Source organism: Rattus norvegicus, chromosome 19 (genome assembly GCF_021556685.1).
Source record: "Rattus norvegicus strain SHRSP/BbbUtx chromosome 19, alternate assembly SHRSP_T2T, whole genome shotgun sequence".
In the NCBI taxonomy this organism is placed as follows: domain Eukaryota; kingdom Metazoa; phylum Chordata; class Mammalia; order Rodentia; family Muridae; genus Rattus; species Rattus norvegicus.
The window spans coordinates 20,313,755-20,330,228 of NC_141552.1; the positions used below are offsets into that span (position 1 = coordinate 20,313,755).

A 16,474-nucleotide genomic window follows, 5' to 3' on the forward strand; every position below is an offset into this window, starting at 1 on the left:
TTTGAGGTTCTCAGGTATGATCTTAGAAACTAGAAGAGGCCTGGTTCTTGCTACATATAGTCATATTCTATATCTTCACAGCACTGTGTGATTTGTTCTGTTAATGCTACCATTGGCATACAATACCTAGGATATTTTGTGCTGACATCTGTGACATGAGACAATAGTTCATGTCATCCCTTACCTGAATAAACTGTCCTTAGAGTACAGTGTAGTCGGAGGGGCCTTCTTTTCCTCTGAGATAGCCAAACATTTCCAGTCTTCATACAAGTCTGTCAGCCATTGTCCAGTGCCTGTCTTGAGATGTCCACATTGTCAGCTGGGAGTCTTCATCCAGCCTGCCCTGTAATTCTGTAGAACATTAATAGGGTTCCAGCCCTAGGAATTAATTCAGTGTTCTAGTACTTGCCAAATATGCTCAAAAACTAGTTTCCACCCTAGCTCTGTGTGCTATACAGAAAGAAAATAAAGAACCCCATTGCACTTGAAGTTTAGCCTCCAACAGAAGGAGAGCCTGCACAGGGCCTTTAAATAACTCTAAGCCCCAGCTTCCCCACAACCTCGTCCATCAATTCCTTTATTGGTGTGTTTTCATTAATACTCACTTTCTTCTTTGTGTGGAAAGAATGTGCACCATGTCAGTAAAGTGTGTGTGTGCGTTTGTGTTTGTGCATGTTCATCCATGAACTCACTATAAATTTTCATAAAATCACTCAGAAGTCCCTAGTGAAAACTGTCGAGGTGCAGGCAGACTCATGTTACTACTGTCTCATGGCACCTTGCAGGGAGCACTGAAATCGTGGGCTACTTTAATACAGTCTAAATCGAGGCTGTGCATGGTTTTCAGTGAAATTGTGACGTCGTCCCCACTACAGAGAGCAGCAAAAGCTTCATGTATCACATGCTGCTGTTACCAAGGTGAGGCAAAGCCTCATCCCATAGAGAGTCTGGTAGGATTTGATGGCAGGAAATAAACTCAGAACTAAAATCAATCAATTACAAACAAAGAGAATGATACAAAGAGCCAAGCAAAGCAAGAGCTGGCTTTTTTTTTTTTTTTTTGAGAAGATCCACAAGACAGACAAACCACAGAGCCTATATCTAAAGTACCAAATCAGAAATGAAAAGGGGGATATAACAAAGGACACTGAGTGAATTCAACAATCATTAGGGCTTACTTCAGAGGCCTTTACTACAGAAAAGTGAAAAATCTATTTGATACTGGTGATTTTTCTAACAGATAACAAATACCAAATTAAATACAGATCTGGGAAGGTAATGAATAATTCCCATAAGAAAATAGATACAGTCATTAAAGGCTGCCACTCCAAAAATTAAAAATAATAATAATCAGGGCCACATGGCTTTAATGCATCCTTTCTACCAGACTTTTAATGAAGACCCAATAACAATAGTGCTTCAATTATTCCACTGAATTGAAAGAGAAGGAACATTGCCAAACTCCTTCCCTGAGTTTCTCCTTTTACCTAGAATTCCTGAGTCTGTTGCTTCTTCCATTGTCACCCCATCAATAGAACCATTTAAAATGGGATGTAATCGATGTCTGGAGCCTCATTCTTTCCCTTGACCTCCATGCGGTGTCCAGAAGGCATGCCTGTTCTCATGGACATGGACTCATCTCTTTTTGCTGCAGCAAGAAGAAAGCCAGCAGAGGAGGCAGGAGCTTACAAAGAATCAGTAGGATTCCTAGAAAAGAAGCCATCCAGATGTCCATTCTCAGAAAACCCCTGGCTTGCTCTCATGTGACTGGGTCCTCAGACACCAGCAGCCTTAGATGAGACCAAGGAAAGCTGTGCAGAGTCCTGGGTCCCCAGGTTCTTGACCTCCTGAGTGACAGCTATAGACACATCCTCCAGGGAATCCTTACAGCTGGTGACATCTGGACAAAGTGAACCAGATGCCAAAATGAGACATGGGAGAGAAATCCTAGACTGTTTGGAAGGAATCAGTCTCTGCTTTTGCTTTTGTCTCTGTGTGCCCTGCTGCTATGATGTTCATGGGGAGCTCTCATGCCAGTGGGTCTCCTCCTAATGTGTTTGTTGTTGCAGATGTCCTGGATGTTCTGGACCCCATCAGAACTCAGCCCGTGCTCAGTCACGGAGGTCAGCACCTTCCTGTCCAACAGGTCATGAGACCTGAGACAATTGAGGTAACGGCAGTTGGCCTGGGTGAAGTGCTCACAGACTTGGACTCTCTTGCATGGCTGTGGCTTCAAGCAGATCTGTTTGTGGCTGTCTCCTTTGTAGTAACTTTTGCAGGAGAAAAGCATTCCCCTGTACCAGGAAGAAGGCCGGCTCCTCTTGGTTATGCCCAGAAAGCTCATGATTCTTCAGGACCTGGAAGCTCTGTTCCTAAAAACTTGGTGTGGATATTTGCAGAGGTTTCTCTGGGATTTTGCATAATGACTCTGTCCCAGAAGTTTGAGCTTGCAGAGGCTTGGGCAATCTGTAGCATGGTCCCTGGATGCACTTGAGATTGAAGCCACAGGCTTCAGTAGTAGCCGCCACCTACAGCATGATCCCTGCCTGATCTCCAGTCTCCAATAGGAATAAGCAGTCTTGCCCAGCAGCTCATAGAGCTCTGCCTCTGGAGCCTGATACTACTCTGCAGTTCCTTTAAGGTCATGCATCCCCTGTGGGTCCACAGGATCTTGGTGATGAAACAGTCTGCCCCAGGATCCCCCATGGTGCACTATGGCTGCAGCTGCTCAGGCTTGTGAGCTGGACTCTGCTTTGTGGAGAAAGGAAACTGGAAAAGGGGATAACACATGAAATGGAAATGAAGAAAATAACCAGTAAAAATTAAAAGAATTAAAGTCATCATCTCAGGAGAATGAGTGGGAAGCCAGGTCCTTAAGCAGGCAGGTTCTCCACAACAATGCATGCTGGGTTCAAGACTGGACATGAGGTGCCCTGAGCTTGGGACTGCCAGGCTCCTACTGGGAAGAGAGCTTTCTTCTTCATTTCTGTAAGTCTCTCTAGTTTTCTTTTAAGGCTTTCATCTCATCATTGACTTTCCCAATGACCTTTTATGACAAGCCATTATGGTTAACAAGAATTAAGTAAAGGCTCATTGAGCTGGTGGTAGTTGGAGGTCTGGGGGAAGCCCTGGACAGAGAGATCTTGCCTACCAGGGGTGGGATGTGCATGGTGGGAGGGACTAGTGGAGTGTCATTGGCCTCAGTATGCACAGGCTTGGGGCTGGTGCCTGGCTGCCTGGTGCGCCTCTGTGGCTACTTGGCCTGGGTCCCACCGCAGATGCCCATGGTGGTTGCTGGCCAGTTGTGCTTGCTCTACCTGTCCTCGGGGCTTCTGGCGGGGCTGACCACAGCCTTGAACATGGACAACCGTGGACAAAGTGGGCCAGAAATCGGAGGATCATGGGAGCATCTTCAACTTCCCCCTCCCCAAGCACTGGCAGTTGCAGCTGGAGGACAAGCCACTGTGAGTTTCCCCACATCCAGGCAGGTGTTCTGCACCACCAGGAGAGCAAGGGCAAGCACTGCTGCCACCAGTCCCACATGCGCAAGGACTATTTGCTGACTGGCAGGGCTTCACTTTGCTCTGCCTGGCTCTGCTTTGCCTTGCTCTGCCCTGTGGGCTCTCACTTCTTTGGCCAAAGACTGTTGAGATCCCGGCTTGCCTCACCTTTCTTTTTTTTTTTTTTTTTTTTTTTTATTAACTTGAGTATTTCTTATATACATTTCGAGTGTTATTCCCTTTCCCGGTTTCCGGGCAAACATCCCCCTCCCCCCTCCCCTTCCCTATGGGTGTTCCCCTCCCAACCCTCCCCCCATTGCCGCCCTCCCCCCATAGACTAGTTCACTGGGGGTTCAGTCTTAGCAGGACCCAGGGCTTCCCCTTCCACTGGTGCTCTTACTAGGATATTCATTGCTACCTATGGGGTCAGAGTCCAGGGTCAGTCCATGTATAGTCTTTAGGTAGTGGCTTAGTCCCTGGAAGCTCTGGTTGCTTGGCATTGTTGTACTTTTGGGGTCTCGAGCCCCTTCAAGCTCTTCCAGTCCTTTCTCTGATTCCTTCAATAGGGGACCTATTCTCAGTTCAGTGGTTTGCTGCTGGCATTCGCCTCTATATTTGCTGTATTCTGGCTGTGTCTCTCAGGAGTGATCTACATCCGGCTCCTGTCGGTCTGCACTTCTTTGCTTCATCCATCTTGTCTAATTGGGTGGCTGTATATGTATGGGCCACATGTGGGGCAGGCTCTGAATGGGTGTTCCTTCAGTCTCTGTTTTAATCTTTGCCTCTCCCTTCCCTGCCAAGGGTATTCTTTTTCCTCATTTAAAGAAGGAGTGAAGCATTCACATTTTGATCATCCGTCTTGAGTTTCGTTTGTTCTAGGGATCTAGGGTAATTCAAGCATTTGGGCTAATAGCCACTTATCAATGAGTGCATACCATGTATGTCTTTCTGTGATTGGGTTAGCTCACTCAGGATGATATTTTCCAGTTCCAACCATTTGCCTACGAATTTCATAAACTCGTTGTTTTTGATAGCTGAGTAATATTCCATTGTGTAGATGTACCACATTTTCTGTATCCATTCCTCTGTTGAAGGGCATCTGGGTTCTTTCCATTTTCTGGCTATTATAAATAAGGCTGCGATGAACATAGTGGAGCACGTGTCTCTTTTATATGTTGAGGCATCTTTTGGGTATATGCCCAAGAGAGGTATAGCTGGATCCTCAGGCAGTTCAATGTCCAATTTTCTGAGGAACCTCCAGACTGATTTCCAGAATGGTTTTACCAGTCTGCAATCCCACCAACAATGGAGGAGTGTTCCTCTTTCTCCACATCCTCGCCAGCATCTGCTGTCACCTGAGTTTTTGATCTTAGCCAATCGCACTGGTGTGAGGTGAAATCTCAGGGTTGTTTTGATTGGCATTTCCCTTATGACTAAAGATGTTGAACATTTCTTTAGGTGTTTCTCAGCCATTCGGCATTCCTCAGCTGTGAATTCTTTGTTTAGCTCTGAACCCCATTTTTTAATAAGGTTATTTGTTTCCCTGCGGTCTAACTTCTTGAGTTCTTTGTATATTTTGGATATAAGGCCTCTATCTGTTGTAGGATTGGTAAAGATCTTTTCCCAATCTGTTGGTTGCCATTTTGTCCTAACCACAGTGTCCTTTGCCTTACAGAAGCTTTGCAGTTTTATGAGATCCCATTTGTCGATTCTTGATCTTAGAGCATGAGCCATTGGTGTTTTGTTCAGGAAATTTTTTCCAGTGCCCATGTGTTCCAGATGCTTCCCTAGTTTTTCTTCTATTAGTTTGAGTGTGTCTGGTTTGATGTGGAGGTCCTTGATCCACTTGGACTTAAGCTTTGTACAGGGTGATAAGCATGGATCGATCTGCATTCTTCTACATGTTGCCCTCCAGTTGAACCAGCACCATTTGCTGAAAATGCTATCTTTTTTCCATTGGATGGTTTTGGCTCCTTTGTCAAAAATCAAGTGACCATAGGTGTGTGGGTTCATTTCTGGGTCTTCAATTCTATTCCGTTGGTCTATCTGTCTGTCTCTGTACCAATACCATGCAGTTTTTATCACTATTGCTCTGTAATACTGCTTGAGTTCAGGGATAGTGATTCCCCCTGAAGTTCTTTTATTGTTGAGGATAGCTTTAGCTATCCTGGGTTTTTTGTTATTCCAGATGAATTTGCAAATTGTTCTGTCTAACTCTTTGAAGAATTGGATTGGTATTTTGATGGGGATTGCATTGAATCTGTAGATCGCTTTTGGTAAAATGGCCATTTTTACTATATTAATCCTGCCAATCCATGAGCATGGGAGATCTTTCCATCTTCTGAGGTCTTCCTCAATTTCTTTCCTCAGTGTCTTGAAGTTCTTATTGTACAGATCTTTTACTTGCTTGGTTAAAGTCACACCGAGGTACTTTATATTATTTGGGTCTATTATGAAGGGTGTCGTTTCCCTAATTTCTTTCTCGGCTTGTTTCTCTTTTGTATAGAGGAAGGCAACTGATTTATTTGAGTTAATTTTATACCCAGCCACTTTGCTGAAGTTGTTTATCAGCTTTAGTAGTTCTCTGGTGGAACTTTTGGGATCACGTAAATATACTATCATGTCATCTGCAAATAGTGATATTTTGACCTCTTCTTTTCCGATCTGTATCCCTTTGATCTCCTTTTGTTGTCTGATTGCTCTGGCTAGAACTTCAAGAACTATATTGAATAAGTAGGGAGAGAGTGGGCAGCCTTGTCTAGTACCTGATTTTAGTGGGATTGCTTCAAGTTTCTCTCCATTTAGTTTAATGTTAGCAACTGGTTTGCTGTATATGGCTTTTACTATGTTTCGGTATGGGCCTTGAATTCCTATTCTTTCCAGGACTTTTATCATGAAGGGGTGTTGAATTTTGTCAAATGCTTTCTCAGCATCTAATGAAATGATCATGTGGTTCTGTTCTTTCAGTTTGTTTATATGATGGATCACGTTGATGGTTTTCCGTATATTAAACCATCCCTGCATGCCTGGGATGAAGCCTACTTGATCATGGTGGATGATTGTTTTGATGTGCTCTTGAATTCGGTTTGCCAGAATTTTATTGAGTATTTTTGCGTTGATATTCATAAGGGAAATTGGTCTGAAGTTCTCTTTCTTTGTTGTGTCTTTGTGTGGTTTAGGTATAAGAGTAATTGTGGCTTCGTAGAAGGAATTCGGTAGGGCTCCATCTGTTTCAATTTTGTGGAATAGTTTGGATAATATTGGTATGAGGTCTTCTATGAAGGTTTGATAGAATTCTGCACTAAACCCGTCTGGACCTGGGCTCTTTTTGGTTGGGAGACCTTTAATGACTGCTTCTATTTCCTTAGGAGTTATGGGGTTCTTTAACTGGTTTATCTGTTCCTGATTTAACCTCGATACCTGGTATCTGTCTAGGAAATTGTCCATTTCCTGAAGATTTTCAAATTTTGTTGAATATAGGTTTTTATAGTAAGATCTGATGATTTTTTGAATTTCCTCTGAATCTGTAGTTATGTCTCCCTTTTCATTTCTGATTTTGTTAATTTGGACACACTCTTTGTGTCCTCTCATTAGTCTGGCTAAGGGTTTATCTATCTTGTTGATTTTCTCAAAGAACCAACTTTTGGTTCTGTTGATTCTTTCTATGGTCCTTTTTGTTTCTACTTGGTTGATTTCAGCTCTGAGTTTGATTATTTCCTGCCTTCTACTCCTCCTGGGTGTATTTGCTTCTTTTTGTTCTAGAGCTTTTAGGTGTGCTGTCAAGCTGCTGACATATGCTCTTTCCTGTTTCTTTCTGCAGGCACTCAGCGCTATGAGTTTTCCTCTTAGCACAGCTTTCATTGTGTCCCATAAGTTTGAGTATGTTGTATCTTCATTTTCATTAAATTCTCAAAAGTTTTTAATTTCTTTCTTTATTTCTTCCTTGACCAGGTTATCATTGAGTAGAGCATTGTTCAATTTCCACGTATATGTGGGCATTCTTCCCTTATTGTTATTGAAGACCAGTTTTAGGCCGTGGTGGTCCGATAGCACGCATGGGATTATTTCTATCTTTCTGTACCTGTTGAGGCCCGTTTTTTGACCAATTATATGGTCAATTTTGGAGAAAGTACCATGAGGAGCTGAGAAGAAGGTATATCCTTTTGCTTTAGGATAGAATGTTCTATAAATATCCGTTAAGTCCATTTGGCTCATGACTTCTCTTAGTCTGTCGACATCACTGTTTAATTTCTGTTTCCATGATCTGTCCATTGATGAGAGTGGGGTGTTGAAATCTCCCACTATTATTGTGTGAGGTGCAATGTGTGTTTTGAGCTTTACCTTTCAATAGGCACCTCTGTGAAGTGAGGAGAACCAAAGGGACAGAAGGCTGACCTGGCCCTGGAGACTTGTGTCTCCCCCTCCACCAAAGTGCTTTCCTCAGTTCTCCACTCCGGTTTTAGTTTGCAGGGATCCCAGCAGGTGGCAGGCTTCGCTGAGCCTCCCCTGTGAGAAGGGGACAGTGGTGGGACTTATGGTTGTGGGAAGTCTTTCAGGGAGATGCAGGCTTTCTCAAACTCTCCGACCATCCATCCAGTGCCCTCCCTGGTTCCCATTCCCTGTGTTTGTTGCGAAGTCACTTTTCGCTGTCCTGTGTGACTTTCCCTGCAGACTGGGCTCTCCTGCAGGAGATACTCTCACATGCTTCTTTAAAAGCCCCTGTTCCTCAGATTTAGATCAGCTGTGAAAACAGGCTTCTCCATGCCAGGGTGAGAGCTACCCCTCCCAGCTCAGAGCTGCAACACCATAGGATCCTCAGGCCCCAGTGCTGGGTGGGTCCCATGGAAGAGTTAGAGGAAAGCTTCCCTTCTGAGAAGTGACTTAACACAGAAGGTTCACAAGTGACAGTCAACCCCCAAGTATTTCTTCCAGGAGAAAGCACTCAGCTCTCCCCTTTAAACAGTTTAGGCTCCCACATGGCCCAGTTTTGTGATTGGGGAAGATTTTCTGGAGCTTAGTTGGCCAGTCAAAGTGGGGCTACATTCTTTTTTTTTTTTTTCTTTATTAACTTGAGTATTTCTTATTTACATTTCGATTGTATTCTCTTTCCCGGTTTCCCTGGCCAACATCCTCCTAACCCCCCCTCTTCTATATGGCTGTCCCCCTCCCCATCCTCCCACCATTACCACCCTCCCCCCAACAATCACGTTCACTGGGGGTTCAGTCTTGGCAGGACCAAGGGCTTCCCCTTCCACTGGTGCTCTGACTAGGCTATTCATTGCTACGTATGCAGTTGGAGCCCAGGGTCAGTCTTTGGGTAGTGGCTTAGTCCCTGGAAGCTCTGGTTGGTTGGAATTGTTTTTCATATGCGGTCTTAACCCCCTTGAGCTCTTTCAGTCCTTTCTAAGATTCCTTCAACGGGGGGTCCTATTCTCAGTTCAGTGGTTTGCTGCTGGCATTCGCCTCTGTATTTGCTGTATTCTGGCTGTGTCTCTCAGGAGCGATCTACATCCGGCTCCTGTCAGCCTGCACTTCTTTGCTTCATCCATCTTATCTAATTGGGTGGCTGTATATGTATGGGCCACATGTGGAGCAGGCTCTGAATGGGTGTTCCTTCTGCCTCTGTTTTAATCTTTGCCTCTCTATTCCCTGCCAAGGGTATTCTTGTTCCTCTTTTAAAGAAGGAGTGAAGCATTTGCTTTTTGGTCATCCTTCTTGATTTTCATGTGTTCTGTGCATCTAGGGTAATTCAAGCATTTGGGCTAATAGCCACTTATCAATGAATGCATACCATGTGTGTTTTTCTGTGATTGGGTTACCTCACTCAGGATGATATTTTCCAGTTCCATCCATTTGCCTATGAATTTCATAAAATCATTGTTTTTGATAGCCGAGTAATATTCCATTGTGTAGATGTACCACATTTTCTGTATCCATTCCTCTGTTGGGTTCTTTCCAGCTTCTGGCTATTATAAGTAAGGCTGCTATGAACATAGTGGAGCACGTGTCTTTTTTATATGTTGGGGCATCTTTTGGGTATATGCCCAAGAGAGGTATAGCTCAGTCCTCAGGTAGTTCAATATCCAATTTTCTGAGAAACCTCCAACTGATTTCCAGAATGGTTGTACCAGTCTGCCTCCCACCAACATTGGAGGAGTGTTCCTCTTTCTCCACATCCTGGCCAGCATTTGCTGTCACCTGAGTTCTTGATCTTAGCCATTCTCACTGGTGTGAGGTGAAATCTCAGGGTTGTTTTGATTTGCATTTCCCTTATGACTAAAGATGTTGAACATTTCTTTCGGTGTTTCTCAGCCATTCGGCATTCCTCAGCTGTGAATTCTTTGTTTACCTCTGAACTCCATTTTTTAATAGGGTTATTTGACTCCCTGCGGTCTAACTTCTTGAGTTCTTTGTATATTTTGGATATAAGCCCTCTATCTGTTGTAGAATTGGTAAAGATCTTTTCCCAATCTGTTGGTGGGGCTACATTCTTAATCCATACTCATTCACACAACAGAACATCTTCCTCCCCACCCACGAGGCCTTGACTTGAACCCAGGTCCTTCCAGGATCAACAGACCTGAGAGAACAGATTGCAGCACAAGAGAGAAAAGAAGCCAGAATAGTTTAAACTGGAGAAAACCCCCATATAGGCCGTTTACCAACTTTAGGGGTTTGCATATTGTGGACTTCAGAATCTTACGGTCAGATTTTTCTGATTACACCTTATAGGTGAAGCTGAAGTCTACTGAGGGTGGGATCATCCCAGGCAGGGAGGGGATCTGACTCTGCAGGCCTGGCCACCCTCTGCATTCTCCCAAAAATAATTTTTAGTCAGCTGTAAATCTGAAGTGAAATTTGTTTTTTGTCAACTCAAACGGTTGACATTTCAAGTCTCACACACCATGTGAGAGACACACATTTATCCACAGGGGATTTGAACTTACTTCTATAGAAATGACTGTGGGCCAACAGAGGGAAAGCATTCTTGCCTTTAGCATTCTGTCTGTATCAGAGACTACATGGACTGGCTTCCTGGACAGACATGTCCAAGCAGACAGACATTGTAATGAGGGAAAACTTAGGCAAGAAATGACCTGGGGACAGTGATTTCAGATTGTGCCTTTAGCCAGGAATCTCTGTTGTCATTAAGGCAAGCAGTCTTGGGCCTGCCAAAACTTGTCAGTATTTCAGGGCTCTTACAACTGCTCCAGGTACTTCTGAGGTGAAAGCCTTTCATTAAAAAAAAAAGTTTATAGAGCAATATTTCTCCACCTGTGGGTGGCAACTGCTTCACAGAGATTGCATATCAGATACCTTGTACATTATGACTCATAAGAGTAGCAATATTATTTATGAAGTAGCAATGAAATAATTTTATGGAGGGGATCATCACAGTATGAAGAGCTGTATTAAAGGGTTGCAGCAGTAGGACTGTTGAGAACCACTGCCATAGAAGCTGACACATGGGAGCAGACTCCTCAGCTGAGTAGAGACCCACAACAAGGGATACTGTGTCCTACCTTAGGAACCAGAGGCAGAATCTATCCCAGGAGTCTGTGGCTCACCTTGTCTTAAATTCTTCCAGGGTCAAGAATAGCATTGATCATCTCAGCAGAGTCAGCTTGCACAGCCCACATCAGGCCCATGGCTTCCCTTTACAGAGAAGGATGTGGGTCTAAGTGACAGCCCGTGAGACTGAGGGGACCCTGATACTCATTTGCTTTGAGCTGTGGTTTCTTCACCTGTAAAATGGACGTGTTTCTGCTGAATTGGGTTGTTGTGGAGATTAACAGAACATACAACCTGCTCAGTGTCTGCCTGGCATGGACCCTGCTGGTTAAATGGAAGCTGTCGATGATGACGAGATTAAAAGTAGAATTTCTAGCCAGATAGTGTTAGTTGTGGGGCGCCATACAAGTGTTCTAAGCATTTTCTGATTCTAAGACCGCCTCGCATTACAACCTAAGGCTCTTGATTTAAATTTTAAAAAAAGAATAAATATAAAATACCAATATGAAAAAATCATAATCAGAAATGAGCTAATTCCTGTGAAGTCATTTAGCTTTACATTTTCTGCTTCTATTTCCAAGACATCTAGAGTAGCACTATCCGAGATCCTAAAGCCTTCTATTATGGTGCTACCCATTCATTCCTCTCTCCTTGAGGACTTCTCAGGTGACTTACCAGAATCAGATGGCTTTTAAGATTGTTCCCATCAGGTGCGATGTCTTTGTCCATGGGCCTTGCCCAAAGTTGCAGGGCCAACCTGTTGTTTTACAATCCAAAATTCCAGACATTAATTTTACCAATGAAGTTTCAGGAGTCAGATGCTGAAGTCAAGTAAAGCTCCCAACTGTCTTTCCTGATTCACTGACCTCCCAGAAGAAGAGCAGTCCTGTTCCCTCTGAACACTTTCTTAAAAATCCTTTAACTCAAAAACTTTCCATTGGTTTAGTTATCTAGATTTCCTTTCACGTTGTGTCTTGATCTGCTGGACCTAAGTGCACTTTTTACCTTTGCCATAAATGTGTGTGGTAGGTGAGCCATACCGTAATTAAGTCCATGTTTACATGAATAAACAACTCTTGCTTTAAATGTCTGTGCCATGGCCCTGCTATACCACACACTAGTTTTTCAGTAAATAATACATTCTTGGAGATCACAGTGTGATCAAATATTTTGTAACATGACTTAGTAACGTTCCCTCGATTTTATAAATCAATTTCTTTGACGAGGATTCTGGGTGTTGTCTGTCAGGTCTGAGTGCATCATCTTGGGAATCCCAAGGAACATCAAACTTGGGCTTTTGAAACTGTTGCATATGGCCAACCCGGAGCAAAAACCACTCAGGAATCTACTGATACTTGACACACATTAATTCACCTGCCTTTTTCATATAGTTTATGGCAAGAGGTCACCATTCTTGACCTTGTTTCACTATAAAACGTGGTACTAAATGTAAGAGTTGGGGTCAAGGAGATCACCCCACAAATCACAAAATACCCATCTCAGATAACCATGTATGGTTTATTGAATACAAAACATCCATGAATTTCAGGACAGAATTAAAAGTCCAAACCTAAGGATAATAGAATAGAAGAGAATTTAGATTTCCAGTTCACAGGTCCAGTAAGCATATTCAGTAAATCATAGCAGAAAACATCCATAAGGTAAAGGAAGAAAAGGCCATGAGGGTACAACAAGCCTACAGAATGCCAATTTATTCATACCAGAAACAATTCCTCCATTCACATAATAATTAAAACACTGAATGCACAGATCAAAGAAAGATCATTAGAAGGGGTAAGGTATAAATAACCAGTAACAAATAAGTTCAGACCTATCTGAATTACACCAGACTTCTCAACAGAGACTCCAATACCCAGAAAATCTTGGGCAGATGTAATGCGGACCAAGGATCCTATACCCAGCATAATTCTCAATCACCATAAATGGAGAAACCAAAATATTTCATGACAAAACCAAATTTAAACAATATTTTTCTCTAAGAAAGCACAACAGAGGATTGTAGTAGGGAAACTCCAAGACAATGAGCTAAACTATACCCAAGAAAAACCAAGAAATAAATCATCTCTCAATAATTTCAAAAAATGAAGCACACAATCACCATTTCACCCATAACCAGAAAAAGAAGAGAAAGCAGCAACTATTGGTCTTTAATATCTAACCAGACCCTCTGTCACCAATCCCCCAGCTCCTAGGGAATAAACTGCCAGCCAAAGTATATACAGGGTCCATGGTTCTAGGTAACTGTGTAGAAGAGGACTGATTTAAGTGGCACCCATGTGGCGGGAGGCCATTGACTACGCTGAGGCCTGTTGCCCACCAAAAATAGATGCTGGAGTTGTGAGGTGGGAATGGATATGTGTAGGTGGGGGAACACTGTCATATAGGCAAAGCTGAGCAGAAATGGGATGTAAGATATGATGAGGGGAGTGTGGAAAGCAGGACAACAGTTGAAATGTAAATAAATAAAATAACCAATTAATAAAAAAATAGCCAAAAATAAAATAAAAAGTGAAAAGGTAAAAGAAAACTTACACCAAAACAAAACAAAAGAAATCCTTGTAGTGGATTGGCCTAATTCTGCTTGTATTTTAATGCTAATATGTAGAACTCAAGACTGTTTAACCTCCAAAAACTGACCCTCCTCCCAGGTAACTGTGATTATAAAGAAGCCAACAGCCAACAGCTGCACAGCAGAGAGATGGGGGAGGTGAGCTTTGAGGGCTTTGCTAGAGAGGATCATGAGGAGGGAAGAAGGAGGAAGACGCTGCCAGAGAATAAAGGAAGAACATGTGTGATGGAGAGGAGAGAGGAAGAGGACAGCAGCCATGGTTAAGGGAGAGGAGAGCCTGGTCCTGAGGGATGTCCAAGTGCAACAAAGAGCAGCCAAGATGCTACACAGCCAGTAAGAGTTGAGCGTTATTATTTGGAAAGTAGATCTGATACCATGGCGGGCAGGCAGCTGCCCAGCTACTGTGCTGATTAAGGCATATGATGAATAAATTTACAAAATATGTATAACCAGTAAGGAGCTCTATAGAGGATCCTAAAAGGCATACTTAAGTTTGAAGAGAAGGATAAAATGCCAGAGGAAACAGGAAATAATTTAACAAAACTAGAACAGTCAATCAAAAGAAGCCAATAAAACCCACAAAAATTAACAAAATTAAATACATAGGTTTAAATAATATTTGCATGTCACTAAACTCAATTCCCCAGTGAACAGACATTATTTAGCCAGAAACAGGATCACCATCATGAGAGATGTAGAGGATATACTAGGGAAACAGACCTAAGACACAGGTCCCTATAGCAATTCTATGCAGTTTCTCTATCTAGCTGACAGAATAGATTTCAAACCAATCCTGTCCAGAAGATGTAAGGACATTCATTTCATACTTTGCAATTACCAAAAGATACTACAATTCTAAATATATACATATTAAACACAGCAGTCACAAATTTAAATACATAATTATCAGATAGATCTGAAATTACCCATTAGCTATAATAGTGGTTGTGATTGTTTTTAATAGTCTATTCTGACCACTTGGCAGATCACATGCAAATAAACAAAAGAGGAGGAGCAGAATTCAGTGACATCATCACTCAAATGGACCTAACAAACTACACTGAACTATACGTATATTTTCTATCAGCCTGTGGATCTGTCTCCAAAATTGACCACGGATTAGGACACAGAACAGCCCTCAGGAAAGATAAGAAAGCTGAAGTAGTGTCATGCATTCTATCTGAGCACAAAGGAATCAAACTGGTATCACACAATAGAAAGTGCAGTCAGTACACACTCTCGTGGAAGGTCAGCAACACAAACAACACACTACTGAAAGGGCCAAGGGAGAAACACATAAGGAAAAATTAAAATTCCTAGAAATGAGTGACAATGAAAACACAACCACCACAGATCTATGCGATACAACATAGTTTTAGGAATTATGTTGCAGTCAGCAATGCCAGAGCAGTGGACCCATCTAATCCCTTTGTCATGCATCAGAAGTAGAGAATGTGGACTGTGCCCTGTTGGGTTAATGCCTTGAACTGGCTCACCACATTCCCAATTTCCCTTTGCAATGACAACATATTTTTGGCATTACACATTGGATGTATGCAATTTGCCTTTTGATTTCATAGGGGAATAATTAAGGGACTTCCTGGAGGGTCGAAAAGCACTGTGGATAAACTGTGTAGAGACCGAAAGACTACAGGGGTTTTGGAAGCTGAGCTAATGTATTTTTATTATGATATGTTTAAGAACCTATGGGGAATTGGGAGTGGAATATGGTGATTTGAATGATAATGGCCCCCATAAACTCACATATATGAATGTTTCTTGCTGGTTAGTGGAAATATTCGGGAAGAATTATAAGATATGGATTTGTTGGAGGAGTGTATGGGATTGGGCTTTGAGGTTTCCAAATTCAACACCATCTATAGTTAACACTTTCTCTGTCTCCGACTTGCACATAAGATGTAAGCTCTCAGCCAGTTCTCTAGAAACATGGTGTCCTACCTGCTGCCGTGTACCCCAGCATAATATTCATAGACTCATGATCCTTGAAACTGTAAGCTGAAATAAACTCTTTCTTCTACAAGTTCCCTTGCTCATGGTGTCTCTTCACAGCATAGAAAAGAAACTAAGATTGGAAGGAACAGTTAAGTGAAAAATTTCTCAATAATATCCTGGAAAATAAAATTCAGACATTTACCAAAAGTGTCAGGTACCGAGATCAAGCTGGCTTGACTGCAGAGGTGCAAGAATGTTTCAACAAATACAAATGAATAAACAATTCACCACAGAAAACCAAGAACAGGAAACACATGATCACTGCAGTAGAGGCAGACAATTTCTTTGGCAAAATCCCACAGTGATTAATGCAAAAGTCCTGGAGAATCTGGGATATGGAGAAGACATACCTTAACATTATAAAGGCGATATGCAAGGCCAACAGCATCCTAACTGGAGGAAATCATAATGGATTTCCACTAAAATCAGGAATAAGTCACAGATGTTCATTCTTTTCATCTAATTCAACTAGTATGTGAAGTCTTATCCAAACAATATGACAATAGAGAGATGGAAAGGCATGTCAATATGAAAGAAAGCAGTCAGAGCATTCTCATTCGCCGGCGATATGATCCATATATAAAGACCACGAAACCACTAGCAAACTCCTATGGCTCATGGACACATTCACTAAAATCACAGTAAAATCAATAGAACTCCTGTATACCAACAATAAATAAGACGAAAGAAGCCAAGAAAACAAACCCATTCAGAATAAAAATCTTGTAATATCTAAGGAAGTAAAGACTTGTTAAAAATGAAATCATTAGGAAAAATAAAAACTGAAGAAACCAGAAAATGAAGAGGCCTCTCATTTTCATGTATCAGTATGATTTATATTATTATATCGAATGCTACC

General features: G+C 42.2%; 1 pseudogene; it reads right to left on the reverse strand.

Moving 5' to 3' along the window:
• Window positions 1–1,419: 1,419 nt before the first annotated feature.
• LOC147999045 (zinc finger CCCH-type antiviral protein 1 pseudogene) lies at window positions 1,420–2,706 on the reverse strand (annotated as a pseudogene).
• Window positions 2,707–16,474: the final 13,768 nt, after the last annotated feature.